General features: G+C 31.4%; 1 long non-coding RNA gene across 1 annotated transcript; it reads right to left on the reverse strand.

The window, feature by feature from the left end:
• Positions 1 to 17,735: 17,735 nt before the first annotated feature.
• On the reverse strand, positions 17,736 to 19,132 carry LOC123669516. Its single transcript, XR_006745765.1, has 2 exons — positions 18,610 to 19,132; positions 17,736 to 17,849 (listed from the first exon to the last, which is right to left on the reverse strand). It is a non-coding gene; the product is annotated as an uncharacterized LOC123669516 (long non-coding RNA).
• Between the last annotated feature and the right edge of the window lie 3,178 nt (positions 19,133 to 22,310).

Below are 22,310 nucleotides of genomic sequence, written 5' to 3' on the forward strand. Positions count from 1 at the left end.
ATATTCTAATGAATCTTCTTAGAATTTCTTTATATAAATATAGATACATTTATGAACGAAAAAAATCTGCTCTAATAAAATGTTTTAATTCAAAAAAGAAATAATACTATCATACTATGAAACGAATCTAACACTTTTCTTAGAACAAAGGTAATTAATTGCTTTTTCTCACAACGAACAATGCTAATTGGCAAAAACCGTTCAGATACAGATTTGAGTAACTCTATTTGTAACTAGTTTATTACATCCAGTAATCATTATTTTATTTCAAACTATACTTGGAATATACTGGGTTCAAAATAAAAGTCATTTCATAATAATTAAATTTTGAAATTGTTCTTTAAAGTTCTTTAAAAGTTTATAACTTTAATGAAACTAGACAATAAAGTAACATATGTATTCGCTTTGAAACTGATATTCCAAGAATAATAATGCAGCTTTCATATCGAAAAAGAAATGAAACAAGGCAAGATTATTGATAGCTACACTTAATTTAACTGCAAGTGTACCGAGCACCGAACCGCCACACAAGTGGTGGGAACGTGACCTCAGCTCACAGGTCCTTTTATTATTCTCCCAGCGAGCTTATCCTTGCGTATGCAATTTCATATTTCATAATATTTTATATCGCGCATTGAATTAGCCAATATCGCAATGCAATAATTATGTACCGATATTATGATCTTATACGTAGCTACTTAATTAGGTATGTGTAATACAACATACACAAACATGTGTACAATATTATCATTTTTAATACACTTGGTAGGAGGTATTAACATGCTCTATAATGCTAACAGCATTATTAAAGCAAGATTATGATATAATTGTGTATGTGAACCGACTTCAATTACATCGACCTAATAATACAACGTAGGTAGCCGAAACAATAGTCAAGTAAATATACCTACGTTGACGAATGACTCAAAAAGCACTCATCAGAATTCTATCATATTTAAATAGGAACACATGAGAAGCAACACACTTCGATTCAAAAAAAAAATCTTTGAAATCGGTCCACCCGGTAGAGTTCTGAAGTAAGACACATAAAAAATACATTCGTATTGAAAACCTCTTTTTTGAAGTCGATAAATTATTGTTTATTTTGTTTCATACACTAATCGTTCTTCAATGTCCTACTGATACTCGTATTATAAATTAATGTAGAAGTTTATGAGGATAGTTGGATGTTGGTTACTTCGTCACGCAAAAACTACTGAATGTATTGAAAATTGGTAACCAAGATAACACACAGGCTACTTGTTATCCCGACATTTTCATAGATCGAAACCGCGAGGCGACGCTAGTCTTATAAAAACCTTATATACGTAATGTCATACGTGCAATGTATTTACTAGAACTTTTGTCCATGCTCTTATTGACATCTTTAAAACAAGAAGATGAATAGAATACGACATTATTGTTTGGCTATTTGTTCCATACAATAATTTTCTTCAATGTAAGACGAAAAATTACTAATATCAAAATGATAATATACAAAACCAGTTGTCGGACGACGTGATTCGTCCCGGCTAGCATTGCACCCGTCAGACGGCTGCGTGTGCGTCTGAACTCTGAAGTAATAATATTACAATTATAAATAATCTCACGATGGACTCGAGATATGCCGGAATTTATATTACCGACAATGATATCGCGAACAATTTTCAAACATAAATAAATTCTACAATACGAATTTTTATTTTTGTTCCATCTTATTTTAATTGTTTATAAGTTTATATCTACAAAATCATCTAAATATTTCAAAAGACACATTATTTTTCATTAATTAATATTTTAATTATTACCAAAGATACTGAAGATTTAGAAACTTTTATGTAATTCTATCATATTCTAATTAAACAATTTAAGTCATAATAAAATAGCATTTAATTTAAATAATTACATTTAAGCATAAGAAGCATAATTTACATAAAAAACATAAGAACCACAAACGAAAAGGTTTTTATCGTAAACACTGTGTTTATATAAAGGGCATTGAACATATTTAGTAGACGATTCTTAATGTACCTACTTCAGCCCCTCAAATCTTTATAAAGTAAAAAGATGGATGAGTATTGCGGAAAACCGGGATGTCTGGTGCGAACTTGGGTAGGCCTATGTCTGGCAGTAGACTGCAAGTAGGCTGAACTGACTGAGTGAAAGTAAAAAAACTAATAACTAATCACTCACTGCTCTCAATAGTTATCTTGTTTCGTAACTCATATAGCGAACACATGCATGAGCGTCAAAACCAAATAATACAAAATATTTTCAACTTTTACCATTTTTTTGCAAGTTATGACATCCAGCTAATAAATCGATTCCGCACTTAACCGCAGACTAGTTTCTATTTCAACCTTCCAACCTTCAGCACCATTTCAAAGGACAACCGCACCCAATTCTAGTCGTTATCTTTTTGTGCCATACATACGACAATTTAAAAATCAATGAAAATCTATATTTTCAATTTATGGTTGAATAAAATTTCCTACAAAATAAATTTAATTTTGGTTTTGTAAGAAAACCATTGCCAGAAATATACAGCCCATTATTTCAATCTGATTAATTGCCATAATATTAAACAGCAGAGAATTGAAGAAAAAAACAGTAAACGTAGAGATTATTAAACCTACCGATAAAAACATGGACAAATGCAGACCAAATTCTCATACAGAGTTATGAGATATGAGAATTTTGTCTGTATTTGTTTATGTTTTATGAAGTTTTTCCACAGGACATCAAGACAGGACAACGTCTATCGAGTCAGCTAAATTTAAATAACTTCTAATATGTTTGCCTTGTAATATGGGTATATTATAATAAATTCTGCCATAATAGAATGTTCTTTTATGATACTGTATCCACAGAATATTACAAAATATATTTATTTATTTTTTATTTATTTATTTACTCTTTATTGTACACCACAATATGCAAATACAAAATAATAATACAGACAACTTAAGAATGTGTAGTAGTAGTGTGTATTGAGCGTGTGTGTTCATTTAGAGCCTGTACCAGGCTGATATCGGATGTTTTCATTGAATTACAGTATGTGTAATATATAAATATATAAAAAATAAGTAAATTTGTAGTTCCCAGTTACTGACTTCATAAAGTCAACGTTTCTTTTTTAGAGCAAGGCCTTCTTGTGAATAGTAAAAATTTCGCAGAGAATGTTACAACTTCTAACAAATAAATTTAAATCTTAGAAACTAATAATTAAATATTCGCTATCAAGTTATATAAATAATAAAAGTAAGGTAACCCTAGATGGTATACAGCATATAATTTAGATAATTTGATAATAAGCATTAACTAAATTTTAGGTTTTTGATTTTTAGCAGTTCTCAGCAGTTTTCCTATAAGGACAAGATATGGTTGTAAAATGACGTTTCGTAACTATGAATAAATGATGTATTATGATCCTTACCAACATCGTATCCACTCGTTTAGTAGATACACTTATTATTTTTAATTAAGAATGTAAATCTCGATCGATTTTCAACTATTTTTCGCCAAAAATTAACGCTTAACTCTTAAAAATTTTCAATTTATGAAATTGAATAAAACTCAATTTTACACAAAACCTTTAAAAAGAAGTGGGAAAAGAATTGGTGTGATCAGATGCCGCAGGTTAATCATTGTTGACTCGGTATCGAGCGGGGATAAGCGATAATTTGTCAATCACGTGAATGCCTTGCAAAAGCTTTCAATAATCGTCTAGTGTCTGGCGGGCAACGTCATCACTTCTGTCATTAATCTCTGAAACATATTCCTATTGATGAATATATTAATATCTTTCAAAGTTCTATTCTAAACATAGTTATGAAAACCGATAAAATTCTAACATAATTTAAATATAAAAAAAAATCGCAGTGGTTTTCTTGTCGATAAAACTGCAATACATTGTTTTAAATAACTTATTTAAATCGTTAAAAACCACTCCATTAAATAATACTTTTATAAAAAAGACATATATTATTTATGTTATTTAATATTTCGCCGAGAATGTATTTTATTACGAGCTATTATTCCGCTGATAAAATGGAAAATATTTTCTTATATCACAAGCTGAAAGGCCATACTGAATATATTTTATATTTATTGAATCATCAATTTTTACGCACGGCCATTAAAATGCGTTTACGATAGCTTATGAAGGAATTTATGTTGTGATGAGGTTTTGAGATTAGCCGCCAAAGACGAAAATGTTATTAATTATTAATTTTTGTTTTATAAAGAAAACTATTCTAGTGCAGTGGTGCCGGAAGTTGATATCACGTCCTCAATCACGGGTTCGATTCCGGCTTGGAGCAATTTGCATGAGGCCAACACACAGCGGTGCAACCCAGCCCCCTATGCCATACCTATTAAAATAATCACCACCTGGTAGTGGAACGTTACAGATTGTTTCAGATCAGATAAATTATATTAAATAGGTATTATATATTAAATAGGTATATTTCTAAACATAACTCTGAATTAAAATTTCAGTTTCCCGTGTTATGATTAATTACAGGATTAGCAAAGGGTACGTGGAAAAGTTCGAAGGTCCGTTGAGGAGTTCCATTTTCTATCTTGGGAGGATTTCAACCATAAGGATTGAATATAAAACACTGCCGTGATTAATTTTATTTATTAAAAATAGGTATTATTTACGTAAAGTTAGACTACGATATGATGACACAACAATAATATAAGTACCTGTTCCCCTTAAAAGGTTAAAATAAAAAGAGCTGTTTCCACCATCGACGTTCCTGCTCTTATCGAGCCTACTGGAATTAGTCGCAATGATGGCAAGAGACCTGATGGGTTGACGTTGGTTCCCTGGGAAAGGGGACGAGCGCTTTTGTGGGACGCAACCTGCGTTGACACACTTGCTCCGTCTTATGTCAGGGAAACAGCCTTAAAAGTGGGAGCCGCAGCGGAAAAAGCTATAACGACAAAACAACACAAATATTCGTCACTAATTCCAAAATATATCTTTGTGCCGTTTGCAGTCGAAACACTTGGACCTTGGAGTAGTATTGCTAAAAATGTTTTAAATGACTCTTCTTCTTCTTGAGCTTCTTTTTTAAAACTCCTCGCCTTATTGCCTCCACTGGTGACAAGAGGGCTGGTGCATTTTTTGCCCAGAGAATCGGCATAGCGATTCAACGGGGAAATGCTGTGAGCATTTTTGCAGAATTCCACGCGGACATGATGTATAATGTAAAAAAATAATAATGCTTCAGCCTGTAATATCCCACTACTGGGCAAAGGCCTCTTTCCCCATGTAGGAGAAGGATCAGAGCTTAATCCACCACGCTGCTCCAATGCGGGTTGGCGGATATATTCCCTACTATGAGTAACGATCGCTATCAGGTGTACATGATAACAACCGGGACCGACGGCTTAACGTGCTCTCCGAGGCACGGTGGGGAGACCCACAAGAACTGCACAAATACCCAGACCTGACAAACACCTGTATAGTCAATACAAATGTTCGTCATGTGCGGGGATCGAACTCGCAACCGCCAGCGCAACAGGAAAAAATAATAGAATCATTTAATAAGAATTGAGAATCGCCTTATATTTTATATAGAAGAAAATGTACTTAGCATATTTTACAACTCAAGACGTTCAGAAGCAACGAAACAATAAAAGTTTTATTGGCTATAAAAAATGTAAATTATGCACTGCTGTTTAAACATTTAAAGAAGAGACGCCAAAAATGCAGTTACGGCAATTGGTTTTTACTTTTTAGTCGATGGTATGATCTTTGATTCGGAAAAAAAAATGTACATTGTACAGACAATGCAGGTTTTTGTCGAAACACAAGCCAATTTTATTTGTTTTATTAAAGACTTCAACAAGTTATTCTGGAATAATATTTGAATGTAACTGCTATGGGATTAATGCTAATGATTGACAGTGACGATACGCTTCGTACTATGATAGAAATAAATATGTAATGAATAATAATAAACCACATCGAATTATGACTTGATGAAAAAAAACACTTCAACTCACGTTATCTAAACTTTAAAAATCGTAACACTAGAAGTCCATTAATTTTGATAAACTGAAACGAAAGTGTTACGTATATATATTAAAGTATACAACATTTGAAACAAAGAATTGAAACAATAAGTAGTAATAATAAGAGTTGTAATGGTAATTGTGATATTTATTTTATCAGGCACTAATTTTGATTACTATATTTTGTGTAGAGTACGTTGTAGTTGTTAGATGTAGATCATATTTACAGTAAACACATAATAACGACGTCCGTCAAAAAACTGTTTTAATGTACAAAAACAATACCGAAAAAAAATTATTTCAGAAAACACGTCGAGAATTTAATGGATATCAGTGACGTATATTAAAATAACTTTATGATAATAAAAATACTATTTACTGTAAAAATATTGTGTATGTAAATTATGATTTACTGGCCTGTAACATTCACGGTACTATGAAATAAGATTCTGATTTACAATCCTCGCTGGATGATATCATTGTGCATGACCTTGCCACACCTTATACATGTGATTAGTTGTCATTCCTTGTATACTACATTAATACTAAACTTAGATATGCTTGCCAATTTGTTGGAACGATGAAAATGTTTAATCTTCTTCTTCAAATTAAAATTTAGACCTATCTCATTAGTATTAGACAGTTTATATTTAAAAATAGACATTTGATGTGCATTAAATTCAGAAAAATCAGCACAAGTAAATAAGTTGAAAAAAAAAATGAGTACAACATTACAGGTGTTACGTAACTCATTTGTCAGTAACACTAAAATTAGATTAAATGATATAATAGCAATGTCCAACGTTATCCCTGTGTTGTTAGAAGTGTGTTCCGCAGATCGGCAAAGGATCGATTTCAATTAAAAGAGCAAACAATATCGTCACCGCTCCAGAAAAGCCGGCGCAAGGCCGAACGGAATTGCCTATACGTGTCCGATCGGAAACTATCAGACACGTCCCGTATTTGTATTTCTGATCGATTACCACACTTTATATTACAAAGATAGGTATGTTCAATTGATATAGGAATCAATTATAGATAAATTTCTGTAGGGTCAGGAAGCGAGACACCCGTTCCTGAGGAAGGTTTGTAATGGATGTGCGATTGTAGAGGAAACTGTAAATTCTTCGAACTTTCGATCTTTCATGTCGTCGAAACCTATAAATGGTATCTGTAATCACTAAAATGCTATGAAATTGTTGCCTGAACGTGTGATATAGTTATATACAAATTACGAAGAACTAAATTTTTTTATCACCTTTTTAAATGTTTAATTTTAATAATTACATTTAACTAAAAACCAAAAAATACGAAATTTCTGTATTCACATTCATATTTATTAATAGGTAAATGCCGTGCTGCGCTTTATTAGGTTAATGCAAAAAATTCAAGAAAAGTTATTGTTCTGTATAATAAATTTTATAATTGTTCGGTAAACAGTCTTGACTATTAATAAATGTATGAAGCATGACAAGTTAACGATGTTATGTGTCGTTATGGTCACGATATGTTAATTTAATTCACAACTATTCTTTCTCTTCGTTAGCCGTTAGTTCAATGACCTAAATAACTGACGGACATGTTAGGGAACGAACGGCATAATCGCAACAACTAATCATAATTGCAGTAGTATCGTAACGTAAAGGAATTTTTTATATCTTTATTACAATTCAATTAAATTTAAAACGAATTTATAGTAACTTTTTTAAGTTGAAAAGTTTATTTGTTGTTTGTTTTAACACGTTAATCAATGGGTTTCTTTTTCTTTTTTTCTGTGTTAAATGACATACATTGAAGCAAAACCGCCAATAAAACAATCGATTCATTGAATTAGAGCAATTGCTCTAATTGCGCTAGAAAAAATTATGAAATTAAACTTATCCATAATTTGTCGGGAAAAAATTAACATTACACTATACTTATGTGGATTAAAATTTATACAATTCAGTTGATAGAAGCAGTTTTTGATACCAACCATAAATTTACATTAAATAGTTAATATATTATTAAAATAATTAAAAACGCGTCTGCAAGATCGTACCCAAGTAGATATAAATAAAATATCCCCTTCTTCAGGACTAATAGCTAATGATAATAGTACCGTTTACAAGAAGAATCATGAAATATCGTCAAAGATAACTGTTGTATAGATAAAATAGAAGTTTAACAAGCATGCCTGTAATGGCGGAAAGTAAGTTTGAAATGTTCTCACGGTGGCCAAGGTGGCTTTAAATTATCGAGAATTACTGCAATGAATGCTGATTGTGTTTAACTGTACCACGGAATACAGTCTATGGTAGTCTATGTTACACGGCAAGACTTCGTCAAGTACTGACATATCAGTACGAGTACCAGAATGTACCCTGAACGTTCTAAAAATATTACAAAGTATTCTCCTCATGCATAAGTAATTAGAACACGTCAAGATGTGCATATTTTAATGATAATACTGAGTAATATTTCACTACAGTGACTACTACTCTGTTTCCATAGGGAATCAAGGTTGTAATTATAGTTTCAAAACAACTTCAAAGATCGTGGTTTTCTTTAAGTATCTATTTTTCTATGTGTGCATAAATATATATATTTATTAATATGTCGGTTTTTTCTAAAGTAACATTTTAAAAGCACTTTGAATCTTCAAAAGAGGAATTTTTATTCAGTATAAAACAACTAATGGTTCAGAGCGCACCTTTATTGATTTTCGAGACGAAATTAAATTGATTTGAATAATATATATAATACATCTGCAGCCAATACCTACTTTTATTCATTCTTAGTTAGATATTATGTTATTTTTTGTTAGTCATTCCAAAAAAAAGAAACGATTTAATCATTATCGTGTTTAAGTTCAAAAAAACGACAGCCATGACTCATATAAAGCATACGTCACACGTCAGACAGTCATTAATTATTCGAAGGCTCCGCAAAAATATATATTACCGCGCAATTTCAAAACTAAATAAAAGCAATAGCATATCTTCTTATATATAAAATTCTCGTGTCACGGTGTTTATAGTTAAACTCCTCCGAAACGGCTTGACCGATTCTCATGAAATTTTGTGTGCACATTGGGTAGGTCTGAGAATCGAACAACATCTATTTTTCATACCCCAAGTTACAAGGGGGGTTAATAACATATATGGCAAAACAACGTATGTGGGGTCAGCTAGTATATAATTATGTATATATTGAGCAATCGATATAATGACTTCACTTGGAACTTTTAAACATTATCTTATACCATCATAGACAAAATAACAAAGCATTAAATTGCTAAAAGCGTAATAAAACATCTATAAAACATATTATTTTATTACTTTTGTTGGTGCAGATGTACTGAGCCAGACCGGTGTATTGATTTAGTTCCTTTAAAAGGAACTTTAGTTAGGTACTTGATTTCAAATATTTGACTGCTATTATTTAAATATGTTTAAATTATAACACTATTTTCGACTTCCCATTTGCCACACCCGTAAAATTCAGTACTTTGTTAGGACCTGTGGAATTAGAATGATGTGCAGGACGATACCAGGTTACAAAATGAACTAGTCATTTACAATACAATGAGTTTGTAGGTAGTCTAAATGACACCTACAAACGCTGAATCAGCGAACATCTGGTGTTATGTAAACTAACGCAAACGACAGCGACGTAAGTCGGACGGTTTATATTGGTAATTAGTTGTAAATATAGTGTGTTCGACTCCTAACTGCGTTACTTCAAATGAGGAGCTCTGCAGATGTAATAGATTACGTTCCGCGGGAAAAAAAATCCTAGACAATTTTTAAATTAGACTTTGTTTTCATAGACGAGAGAATATTAGTTTTAGCGAGAAGTTAATATAAATCCGTCAATTTAACATCATTTTGAGGTTAATGATTCAATGTAAATGCAGTTAAAAAGTCTAAAAAATTCATTTAGTTATGTCAAATTTAAAATGCGTTTAGTTTGTTTGTAAATGTACCGTATGAAAAATAAATTTGAAAGTATAACTTACTGTTTGATTTCGCAACACGCAAATAAAGTTAATTTCTCATTCAAAGTCTCGTGTTCTTCTCCATTTGTGTTACTATAACAAGTTGACCACATAAAACTTATATAATTTTTAATGCAAAGGTTATTCATCCAATCCGCACTAACTTTTAAATTACACCTCATTGTTTTAAAAATATCATAAGCTTATATATTATGGTAATTATAATTTATATTTTTAAGAACGTCGCATTTTTATTGTCATTGTACAGTTAGAGTGGATCCTAAACGAAATTTTGCTTCGCATTAAATGTGGGGCGACGCAGTTGAACCATTCAGATCGATACTTGATACGCATCGTTCTGACTGGCGACCGACACGGCCAAATCCATCAAGATACTTTTTTAAAATAAAAATCAACGACGATTTTCCAACCTTTCGTTTGCACTGGAGCGAGATAACGAACCACTTCATAATCGCCTACAGATAAATAAAATTTACTCGTCAAATAGGTACCCATAATAAATAAAGAAATCTTTTAAAGAGTAAAAACCTAATTTTAAAAACTTAGTAAAAAAGTGGTAAATTTATTACTTAACGACACGACAGTAATTTATGATATAATTTTTTAATTATTTGTTTATTTAACTAGATCTTTTTCTTTTTTCCCTGCAATATCACCCAGTTTTTCTTGTTGAAATATAACTTGTTGTGCATACCTTTAATATAATAGCGAGTTATCAAAGGCTTTTATTAATGTTTAAAACTGCAGAAATAGTTTGATATGTATTTAGTTGTTAATCCAATTAAATAAATAAACATGCACTTTGTTTCTATACTTATATTTTTTTTTGACACGTGTAAAAATAAGCATCGAAATTTTAAAACCCAATTTAAGCATTAAATCGTTTTACACTGTCGACCACACAGAAAGAGTGATCCCAAATAAGATAGTTGGGTTCCTAATCCAGTATCATCTGCACCGCAACGCAATCGCCTTCCGAGAGAAAACAAAACACAGTAATCTCGACGTGTAGCTTTGGGTGTCGGGGCCTTAATCGATTTCATCGTACTCTCCAGCTATTTACATTTCGTTAACAGAAAGAAACGCGGAAAATGTTTTAATCAAACCTTTCAGACGTATAAAATACAGAATAAATAAATGGAGAAAGTTAGTAGAGAAAAAAAGACCGTTTCGGATTAACAATTATGTAAGATAAAGCTAATTAGATATCTACTCAATCCATTGTTAATACATTGTTCGACATTACTTATAATTTATAAATAATACATGAAATATATTGTAAATTCATCAAATATTCACAGTGATGAAAACGAAATAAACGACAGATGCTTACTAATTAAATATATAAAATAATAATTATTAATATTTCAACAAAAATAAATAATTATTTAGGATTTAAGGAGAATGTGCATTTTTTTTTGACTAACTAATGCAATTTAAATAAAAAGTAAATTACCTAATTTAAACAAAACAGTTTAATTAGTGAGTCATTACTAGGTATCGCCCGACACTTTGTGAAGGCGACAACAGTTTGCGACGCTACGTTAGATCACCGAGAGCGAAAACATTTAATTAACACTACTTTCAATAACTATTATAAATTGCCCTTGTTAAAATGTCATGCCTAAAATGGTCACCAAGTGCACTATTGTTTCATGGTGAACTTTTAAATACTAAAATATATAACAGTATCGAATTTAAAATACGTAAAAAGTACAAATTAATTAAAATACTTTAGTTATTATTAAATATACTAGGCACGGCACAGCTTCACAAAAAATACTTAATTTTACTCCAACAATAAAATCATCTCATTTAAATCGATGTCAATTGTTTTGTAGAAAAAAAATTGTTATTTAAAAAAAAAATTTAAATCATAATATATAAGTTTATGTATAACAGCGGAAGCAAATGGAAACGTACCTACCTACTATGACCGAATTGCATGTCAGAGTTGCGTTTTCTCTTGAAATAACCTAAGGCTAACACAAAAAGAATATTTCGGCATTCATCGCGTAATATCCGTGATTAGAAACAATCTTTTTTTTTTAAATCCGTACAGAGAAATCTCAATGCAATCGGTAACAGTCACGCGACGTCGTAAACATCAATTTTACAATTAATTTTAAATTATATACCTAGTCGTGTACGTAATAATACTCATTTATCGCTCTTCGGAGACTCGTGAGATTTAAGTAGGTTTTAATATGATTTAAGTAACATCGTATTTTCATAATATTTTTTTATTACACTTCGTAATCTTTTAGTTTTATGTTGTGAAAACTTCACAGAATGTGTATTAAGTTATTAACCGTAAACATAATAAAGAAAAGTAAGGAAATGAAGAAAAGTTAAAAATTAAAACTTTAAAGTGAATGAAATACTTTTAATATAATTTGTTTTAAAAAAAAACCTAATAATACTAAAAATTTCTTTGCTAATGCACCAGAGGAATATTAGTAATATACTTAATTGATTAATAAAACAGCATTGGTTGCAGAATTTATTGACTTTAAACGATATCGATTGATTTTGTGTAAACGCATTTAGCATGTTTTTTTTTTTTTTTTCAGTAAGAACTTTGTCTCAAAATCTTGTACACAGACTAATAATAAGCCTAACATTCTTCATGGTTGAAATCTATCATTACTCGTTGCAAATAAGAATCATGCTAATTATGGTCGCTAACTTTGTGAACTTAGGTATATCATTATTATTTTTTAATCTAACGCTTAAGAAAAGCTAAAGGTTTAAAGCCTAAATAATTGTAAGTTACCAATATAAATGGAATAACCTAATATATATAATGTTAGGGAATAAAAGGGATAAAATTATAATTGTGTTTGCAGGCAAACGAAGAAAAACCGACTTCAATTATATCGACAAATAGTACACCGTAGGTAGACGAAAAAATAGTCAAGTAAATACGCATTATCAAAGATTACTCCAAAAGTAATTGTAATCAGATCTCAAATTTAAATGTGACCACATGATAAACATCGGCTTTCGATTAAATTAAAAATCATGAAAATCGGTACACCCAGTAAAAAGTTTTGCGGATTTTCGAGAGTTTCCCTCGATTTCTCTGGGATCCCATCATCAGATTCTGGTTTCCTTATCATGGTACCAAACTAGGGATATCTCCTTTCCAACAAAAACAGAATTATCAAAATCGGTTCATAAACGACGGAGTTATCCCCAAAGATACATATATATATATATATATATATATATATATATATATATATATATATACACGGTGGAATTGAGTAACCTCCTCCTTTTTTTGAAGTCGGTTATGTTATTATTATCTTATATGTTGTTCATATTTCTAACGATCTCTATTGCGTAAAGATATTTCTTATATTGTTTTGGTTGTACATAATCTTCTTACCGCCGACCGGTGGCGGGATAACCATCCAACTGCTGGCTTAGAAATACACAGGCCGAAGACGGGCAGCAGCGTCTTCGGTGCAACAAAGCCAGCCCTGCGGTCACCAACCCGCCTGCCCAGCGTGGTGACTATGGGCAAAACACATGAGTTCACGGTATTTTTGGCGTAAACTTGTGGAGGCCTATGTCCAGCAGTAGACTGTATAGGCTGTGATGATGAATCTTCTTACTTTTTATGCAAAATAATAACCATTAGGTATAATGTAAACAATGCGTTCTAGCTTATACAAAACTGGTTCCACATATATTAAGCAATGAACGAAAAAATGAATAAAAATGAATTTCTATAATTTTTAACAAATAAACAAATTAGTTACACTCAACGGTCTGAGTAGAATGAAATATTGCTTTGGGGGGTTTGAAAACACAAACCACGGCAAATATCTAAATGTCCTATACCAACATTAGTCATTGCCATTGATCGTACCTGCGAATGGTGTGTGGTCATTGTCTAATATAAATAAGAGATAATAATTCTTGAAGAATGAAATTATTAACATAAGTGAACCTGCCAAATTCTTATGAACAGCATAAGACTTGTTCTGATACGCTTCGCTTGTCTGGCGCGAACTAGGGGAGGCGTATGTCCAGCATTGGACTGCAATAGGCTGAGCTGAGTGACTGACTGACAATGTATAACAATGTATTATTCGTTTTTTAGCACTATAGTAGCTAAGAATCATAAGAATCTGTAGCTCTTTATAGTCAAAACAATTTCCAAAATAATTTTCTTTTATGTAACTTCTTAAACTTAGAAATTAGTTATCTTAAATTCAAAAAGCGACTAAGTTTGATGAAATCTTTATCGGAGACTCAGGGAAATACGAGCAATAACTTTATCTGTTGCAACCAGAATAAGGTTATTATCGTATTTTGTAACGTTATCACAAAAGTACTCTTGCTATCTATTGAAATAGTCGCGATAGCCGATTACCGTGAGAAAGTCAACGTTTTATACAGCTTTATGGCTTATTTTTCTACATAGTTCTATAATCGGATCGGTTGCTCGTAATACTATCTTCGTTTCTACCTCTGCATTTAATTATGACAAGTCATGCATTAATGAAAGTAATCAGTCTAGCCTCGACCCCGTTTGAACAGTGAAACCCGGTACTAAGAAAATGACGCGTGAAAATTAATTAATCTTTAACCTATCCTCGTTTATATATCAGCTCCATACATTTTTGTACTACCTAAAATTGGCGGAAAATGTTCAAAATAAACGACTGTGCTTTGTTATGAAATTATTATAGCAAATTAATTAAATAAATTTTTTTTCGTTGTGAAAGTTGAAATTAATCTTGAAATCTGAACTGTAATTGCAATATATAAATTAAATTATAAGCAATAAATCTAATTTTTATTTCGTCTGATACTAAACTTTAGCGTTGTATACAAATTTATTACTGCAGTATAATTTCTAAATGAGGATGCATATTTAAAAGCATACAAAAGCAACGCTTTTTTAACATCACTCCAGGTAACAAGCATGCTGCATGCATAGGCAGAAGAGAGATAATTTCACAAGAAAAAAAGAGAAGGAGTCTACATTAAAAGTCGGACTTAGTTCTATTAACACAGCGTGGTTAGAATTTAATATTAATGACTAAATTAATAATTAAATATTTTAATAAGTTGGTCAGTATAAAACTGGAACAAATAAATAAAAAATAAATATTTACAACATACGAGTACACACACGGTCATCTGTTCCTATGCTTGAATTATTATAATTAATTTAATTCACGGTGTTAACCTAAAGTTAAATATTAAAATTCAAAATATCTTTTATTAGCTAATTTTACCATTGACGTAAATACATGTTAAAATATGGTATATAATCATTTACAAAAGCATTTTTTTCTACATGGAGAAAGAAGTCAATGCCCAGCATTGGGATATTATAGGCTGATTCATATATATATGTATATATATATGACTCAGCCTGTACATATAGCTGAGTCATAATTGTGATATTTTTCGCCAACAGCAAATTATAGTTTTATCCTTATTTTTCAATATTCTTTATAAAGCGTATCGACCGACGTAATCAACGCGTGTATTAGAAGAATTAGAAAACATCAAATAAATAATAGGTAATTTGATGATCAATAAAATTAGTTAGGCGTTAAAAATAGCAATAATTTTATGCAGCAAAAATGTATGGCCTAGTAATTTGTTATAAAGTTTATGCAGATAATTTTCTTTAATATAAATAGTAGGAATGGTCGAATGTTATGATAACTCGCGATGTTCCTTTATTATTATAGTTATATTTCTAAACATAAATAATGTTCAATGTTTAAATTACCTTATTAAATTAATGTTAGAAGCTTTAAAAAATTCCCGTTTCTACAATTCAAAAATAAAAAATTCAAAAATAAGAAGTTTTCTTCAAACAAGCGAAGATAAAAATTATTTCAAATCAAATCATAATCAGTGATAAAATATAGGACTCGCTTCGATCGTCCTATATATGAAACACGTTTGGAGCTTAGTTACATAACGCTTCCTTTATCATAACTCTATTATTATATGCAAACCACACGTACACACCGCATGATTTAATGTATTAAAACCACCAACACGATGTTTTAATAAACTGACACGGATGCTTTACTCATTTCTCGTTACATATACATACGTGAAAATGTAGGGTGGAGGGAACATTGTTTTTTCTCTTGAGACTACTAAAGTGCGACGTAGATAAGTAGTCTTGCTTTCAACGTACATTAACTAGGATATTACTACATACTAACAGGGAACGCGATCGCAACCGTTTGATTGTTTAGAACTTTGAGATATTGTGAACAGGACGTTTACATCTAACGCAACGACCCATTTGCAAGTCTAAATTGTTTGAGTTAAACTTTAAAAATAGTGAAGACGGTGTTATAGCCCGTCGTCGTCTCAAAGTGATGCCATCACAACCTGACTCATAGTCCAATGTACTTCTAACTTTACGCCGCGCACCTTGGCTGTTTGTTTACAAATAAATGTTGTCATCATTCTTATATAAATGTAGTTTGACGTAATTACGTCTACTTTATTTGGTTTGTTGAAAGTTGAGTTCCGTAGATAATGTATCATATTTTACGGTAAAGTTTCATTTATATAGAAAGTTTATTCAGATTTGAAATTTAATTATTTCAATTTATATACCTTACTGAACATCCATTTAAGTAAAGAAGATACATACAGAATAAATTATAATTTGCTCGTATACATGTAGCGGAACGAAACAGATATTATGTTCGTTTGAATCTAATTCATTCTAATTTCCCATGAGGCTAATGTTATTCTCAGTGGCATTTTCGATTCTTGATAAAGAAAAGATCTTGATTATGTTTAAATATAATTAATTAATTAAAGTTTATCAAATAATACAAAAGTTTCATTTCTTCATTCACGAATATAAAATTACTGAATTACAGTTTTTAATTAATTAAAGTTCATCAAATAATACAAAAGTTTCATTACTTCATTCACGAATATTAAATTACTGAATAACAGTTTTAATAATATCTGCTTTGAAAAAGCATTCATTTAGGTCGATAAAATAAAAAAACCTTATCAAACGGCTTAATGGTAATTTAATTAGATATAAGTCCAATCGCTGTAATGCATTGGCATTGTTGTAGTCAGCAATAAAAAATAGGCTAGACGCGGGTATGTGTTGTTGGAAAGCTAAAAGCCATGCTCGTCCGACGACCTCATCGCGACGCCATTGTGGCTCAGACCGGTGCTCATGAAATATGAATGCATGCCTGAAAGAACGGCTAGTCCGCAGCTCGTTTTTATTATAGACTACCATATAACCCTAATATTGACATAAATACTTAACTGTTGTGATAATCAAAACATAAAATCTTCTTGTTAAACCAGTCTTCGTTTTATTTTGTACTCGTTTGGATATTATAACACTGTAATGCAAAACTTGTTTTCATTGTATTTTCTCTCGTAAAACCCATTGACTTGTTTTTATGGCCACCAGGGGATGTGCTTCCAAGAGAATCTTTATCTTTGTTTTTTTTTTTAATTATAGTTATTGGATAGAGACAAAAATAATAACTTCATCTTTATTATAAAACGAAACAAAAAATATTTCAATTACTTTTATTGTTTTTAGAACGATTAGAATATCAAAATTTTACAAAAAAATGTACCGTTATTATTTAAAAAGTCAAATACTAAAAATATGAAACAAAATAATTATGCTCCATACAATTTAGGATCTAAAATGGAAAGCTCAACATCTTTTAGAAACCAGTTAATCGTTGTTTTGTATCGTTGGTACACGGAGCTCTTTCGTCGAGTCAGGCATAATTTGTTTCACAAATCATAATTTGTCTTGAACTTCTTCAGTTACCTGAGGAAGTAGGTATAAACCATATACATATTCTTAAATAAACTGAAAGCAATATCAATTTAAATAATTAAACAGGTGTTCATATAAAAGATCAGTTTTATTTCAAGCAGTCTTAACAGAATATTACTTTATCATGATATTGATCACATATTTAGCGAGCTCAAAGTTTGTTTCTGTTTAAGAAGCATTTGAAAGCATATTACCTCAGTCTATAAATTATTTTAAACTCACTACATTCAATTGATAAAAGATCATTAAATTTGCCATGAATCTATATATTATACGATTATACGATTTATATATTAGTGTGTATGTAAATGTTTATATTTATTTATTTTTTATTGCGTACCTATGTGTATTATTTTTTTCTTTTTTTTTTCTTTTACTTATTTAAATCTATATACCACCTGCCCATCTGAAAAGCCATATCCCTTTCATTATCAGGTTGTCTGGAAGAGATTGCTTTTTATTTAGCAATAAGATCGTCTGGTTGTACAATTTGTTACTATAATTGCTTGTAATTTTAATTTTGTTCTTTCTTAAATGTGCAATAAAGTATATTATTATTATTATTATTATTTAACACTATACTGCAATAATAACTATAATTCTACAAAGCAAATATATTAATAACAATCTATGTATTTAATAAGTTAACACTTTACAATACTGTAGTAACCAAATAAAACAAGTTAATCAAAATTCAGCATACTTTACAAAGAATTCGTAAACAAAGTAGAAACTATATATGTAAACTTACCTATGCGATGCCAACTAGAATGAAAGATGTCACTGGGGCCTTATCAACGTGTATCACAGTGGGAGCTCGCACGGTGCATATCCCCAAGGTAAACAAAGATTACGTAAACGCAATCCCACGCACGTCACGACGATCGATTTTTAAACTTTCGAATACGCCCACTTACATTTAACAAGAGATACGAGATTAGAATAAAGCTAAAATTCATCTATATCACCGCATCCAAAGCACAACTAAGTCGCCTGTGCCCTTGAAGTCATACAGGTTATATTATCGCTACAGCACAACACGCGCACTGACAGTTCGAACAAACAATCGCGGGTCAAGTTCGAAGCCGGCCTCGGCGCAGGAGAATGAGCGATGGTGAGAGGTCTTAACAGTTTGTAAATATGAGCGGCTGCAATGTTGTATTCAGAACTTGCGATGTGTGTGTAAGGATAGCGATGTAGCCGTCAAATCGGCCGCGAATAAAGCCTCGCTCTCGCGTGGCCAGACACTGACTGAGCCGCTAGGGCGCCGCCGAGCGTATGGCCTACGGAGAGCGGCAAAGGACCCCTCACCTCCGCCGCGCGGACTGCCGCCTGCCGCAGGCCTCCCCGTGCGCGCGCCACTCCACGCACAATGCTAATAAACAGAAAACATATTTTTAAGTAATTACTATATTTAATTAATACACTCATTAAAATATTTTAAGGAAAACAAAATTGTCAACACAAATTGTCGTTGAAAGAATAATTAAATGCGAATAAAACAGACTAACATGGAAAAAATAAAACCATTTCTATTGAAATCTAATATGATTCGCATTCACATTAAAATCGAGTAATTTGAAATCTATTAAAATATATGCTAGACTATAGATATAAAAAATATCGATTTACAACAGTCCTAGACAAAACAAAATGTGCTAAAAATAAATACTTCATACATCGAACGATACTCAATGAAGCTGCAATATCGCAAAAGTGAATGAATCTCTGGAGCTTAAAACTATTTTAGTCTTATTAAAATTAGATACAATATAAAGTTATAAATATAATTTTACTTTAGTTGTACATATATTTTGTACATTAATCGTACCTACTGTCTGAGAAACATCGTTTTAAAAGAAATATACATAAAACAATCTAATCGTGTTAAAATTAACATTTTTTTGTCTTTATTATATATAAGAACCAAAGATGTTAATGGCAGGTAAACGGTAAAAGGGAGAGACAGGTATCGCGGCATCTTATAAGCCCACTAACCTCTCTTCCAAGAATGCCTTGACCACTCACCGAAGGCTATTAAGTTTTTAAACGGTGCAATATACAACGTTCCCATGCCGTTTTTATTCACATTAAAAGAAGCATGCAATTGCATAACATAGATAAATAAAAAATCAGTTAAGAATTAAACAATTTGTCATAATATTGTAGTCATAATATTTAATTATGTTATTTAAATTTTAAATTATACTCGTATACGCTTCAGCCTGTAAGATCCCACTACTGGGCATATAGGCCTCTTTCCTCATGTAGGAGAAGAATCAGAGCTTAATCCACCACGCTGCTCCAATGCGGGTTGGCGGATATATTCCCTATGAGTAACGATCGCCATCAGGTGTACATGATAATAACCGGGACCGATGGCTTAACGTGCTTTCCGAGGCACGGTGGGGAGGACTGCACAAACACCCAGACCACGGCAAACACCTGTATGGCCAATACAAATGTTTGTCATGTGCGGGGATCGAACCCACAACCGCCAGCACAACAGACACAATCCATAGCTGTGACCGTTGCGCCCATATATATACTCGTATAATACAAGAAATTTACGTGAAACGAAATCATCAATACCTTCGCCTCTTACAAACTACTCTATAAAGAATAATTAACTAAGACAATTTGAAATAAAAGTTTGCGTAGGTATATTTCAATTATTCACTTCCTATTTTTTTTAAATCAACTTGATTACAAAGTTTGGGTAATGAAACAGCTTATAAGCTGAAAAGGGTCAATGTACTGCATAGTAGTAGAGCAATAACCTTTATTGGTAAAAATTTGACAAATCTCCAAACTCTACACAGATAAACCTTCGTAGGATAACTAGGGTCAGATAAAACTTTGATATTGCTCGATAATATATATATGTACGTATATTTACTTTATCTTATATATTTATGTATTACCACTTCAGCAAATGACGCCATTTTCGGTAAAAAATAAACCCATGAATATACAAATTATTAGGTCAATGTATTCAATCTCGTACCAAAAATAAACTTGAATACAATACGGATATCGAATACTAATAGAAAAACGGGAAATTATTTATTGCTGACATATGCTGCGTTCTCAATATTCTAGGCCAAAATAACAATAATATTATCCAGCAAATAATCGTTTGTTGCGGATATTAGAATTTCATATGCTCATATTTGTTGGTTCCCATTTCGTTCGGTCTACTTAACGAAATCTAAGGCTAATTAATACACCTGCTTTGAAAATACATGCCATTATCTTCATTTACATCCCATTAAATGTATAAGATATGCAACATTATAGAGCTCTCTGTAGTACTTTAATTTAGCTCCGTCTGTTGTAATAAAATATATATGCGGAATTGCGAATACTCTTGCTGTACTGAACAGTAGGTAACTGTTTCACTACTTTACTACAAATTAACTATATTTCATGAAAACTACTCTTATAAAATCATGGCTATAGTTGTATCAGCGAACGGAGTCACTGAATGCTGTTGAAAAAGTGTTAAATTCGACCTGTTTCAGTTTTAGTGTAGAGTACACTTTATTTATTAATAATAATTAAATACAAAATAAATTTCATTATATGCGTGTTTATTACGTACATTTTAATTAAACTATATTCAATTTTTCTTAATCATAATTACCCCGTAATAAGAGACATTAGTTACAATTTATTGATGTTTTTGAAGTGATATTTCTTTTGGCGCGTTAGGGAAAAATGATGAGAGTAAATTTTTACAACGTGCGGACACACAGTCACCAAAAAAACGACACCCTGAAGTTAGCTAGTCAACGAAGAAGTTAGCAATGTGAAGCTAGCTAGTCAATGACGTATAACTTCTTACGTGCGTGCACAGTACACACACGTTTTTTAACTTCATATATATGAGGTACGTCACCTGGATCGGTGTCATTATTTGTTTGTCACTCTCAGCTCAAAGTCTTTTATCATAAACTACATTATATCTCTGTCAGTATCTATAAACAGATATCTTTATTATTGTCATAATGTATATGAATAAAAATGAATGTTGCTAAGCGATAACTCGAGAATGGCTCGACCAATTTGGCTAATTTATTTTTTTGCATGTTCCTTAAGGGCCTCAAAGAAGGTAGGAAGGTTTTAGAGATTTAAAAAATAACAAATATAAATAAAGCATTGATGAGCTAAAATCAATTTTATTGTTACAACTTACAAGGTTATTAGTTTACACACGAGAATTTTATATATACTCGTAAGACTAGCTGACCCAGCAAACGTTGTTTTGCCATATACATATATTAACCCCCTCGCTTATAACTTAGGGGTATGAAAAATAGATGTTGGCCGATTCTCAGCCCTACCCGATAGGCACACAAAATTTCTTAAAAATCTGTCGAGCGTTTCGGAGGAGCATGGTAACTAACATTGTAACACGAAAATTTTATATATAAGACAAAATAAATCTTT

Source organism: Melitaea cinxia, chromosome 3 (assembly GCF_905220565.1).
Source record: "Melitaea cinxia chromosome 3, ilMelCinx1.1, whole genome shotgun sequence".
In the NCBI taxonomy this organism is placed as follows: domain Eukaryota; kingdom Metazoa; phylum Arthropoda; class Insecta; order Lepidoptera; family Nymphalidae; genus Melitaea; species Melitaea cinxia.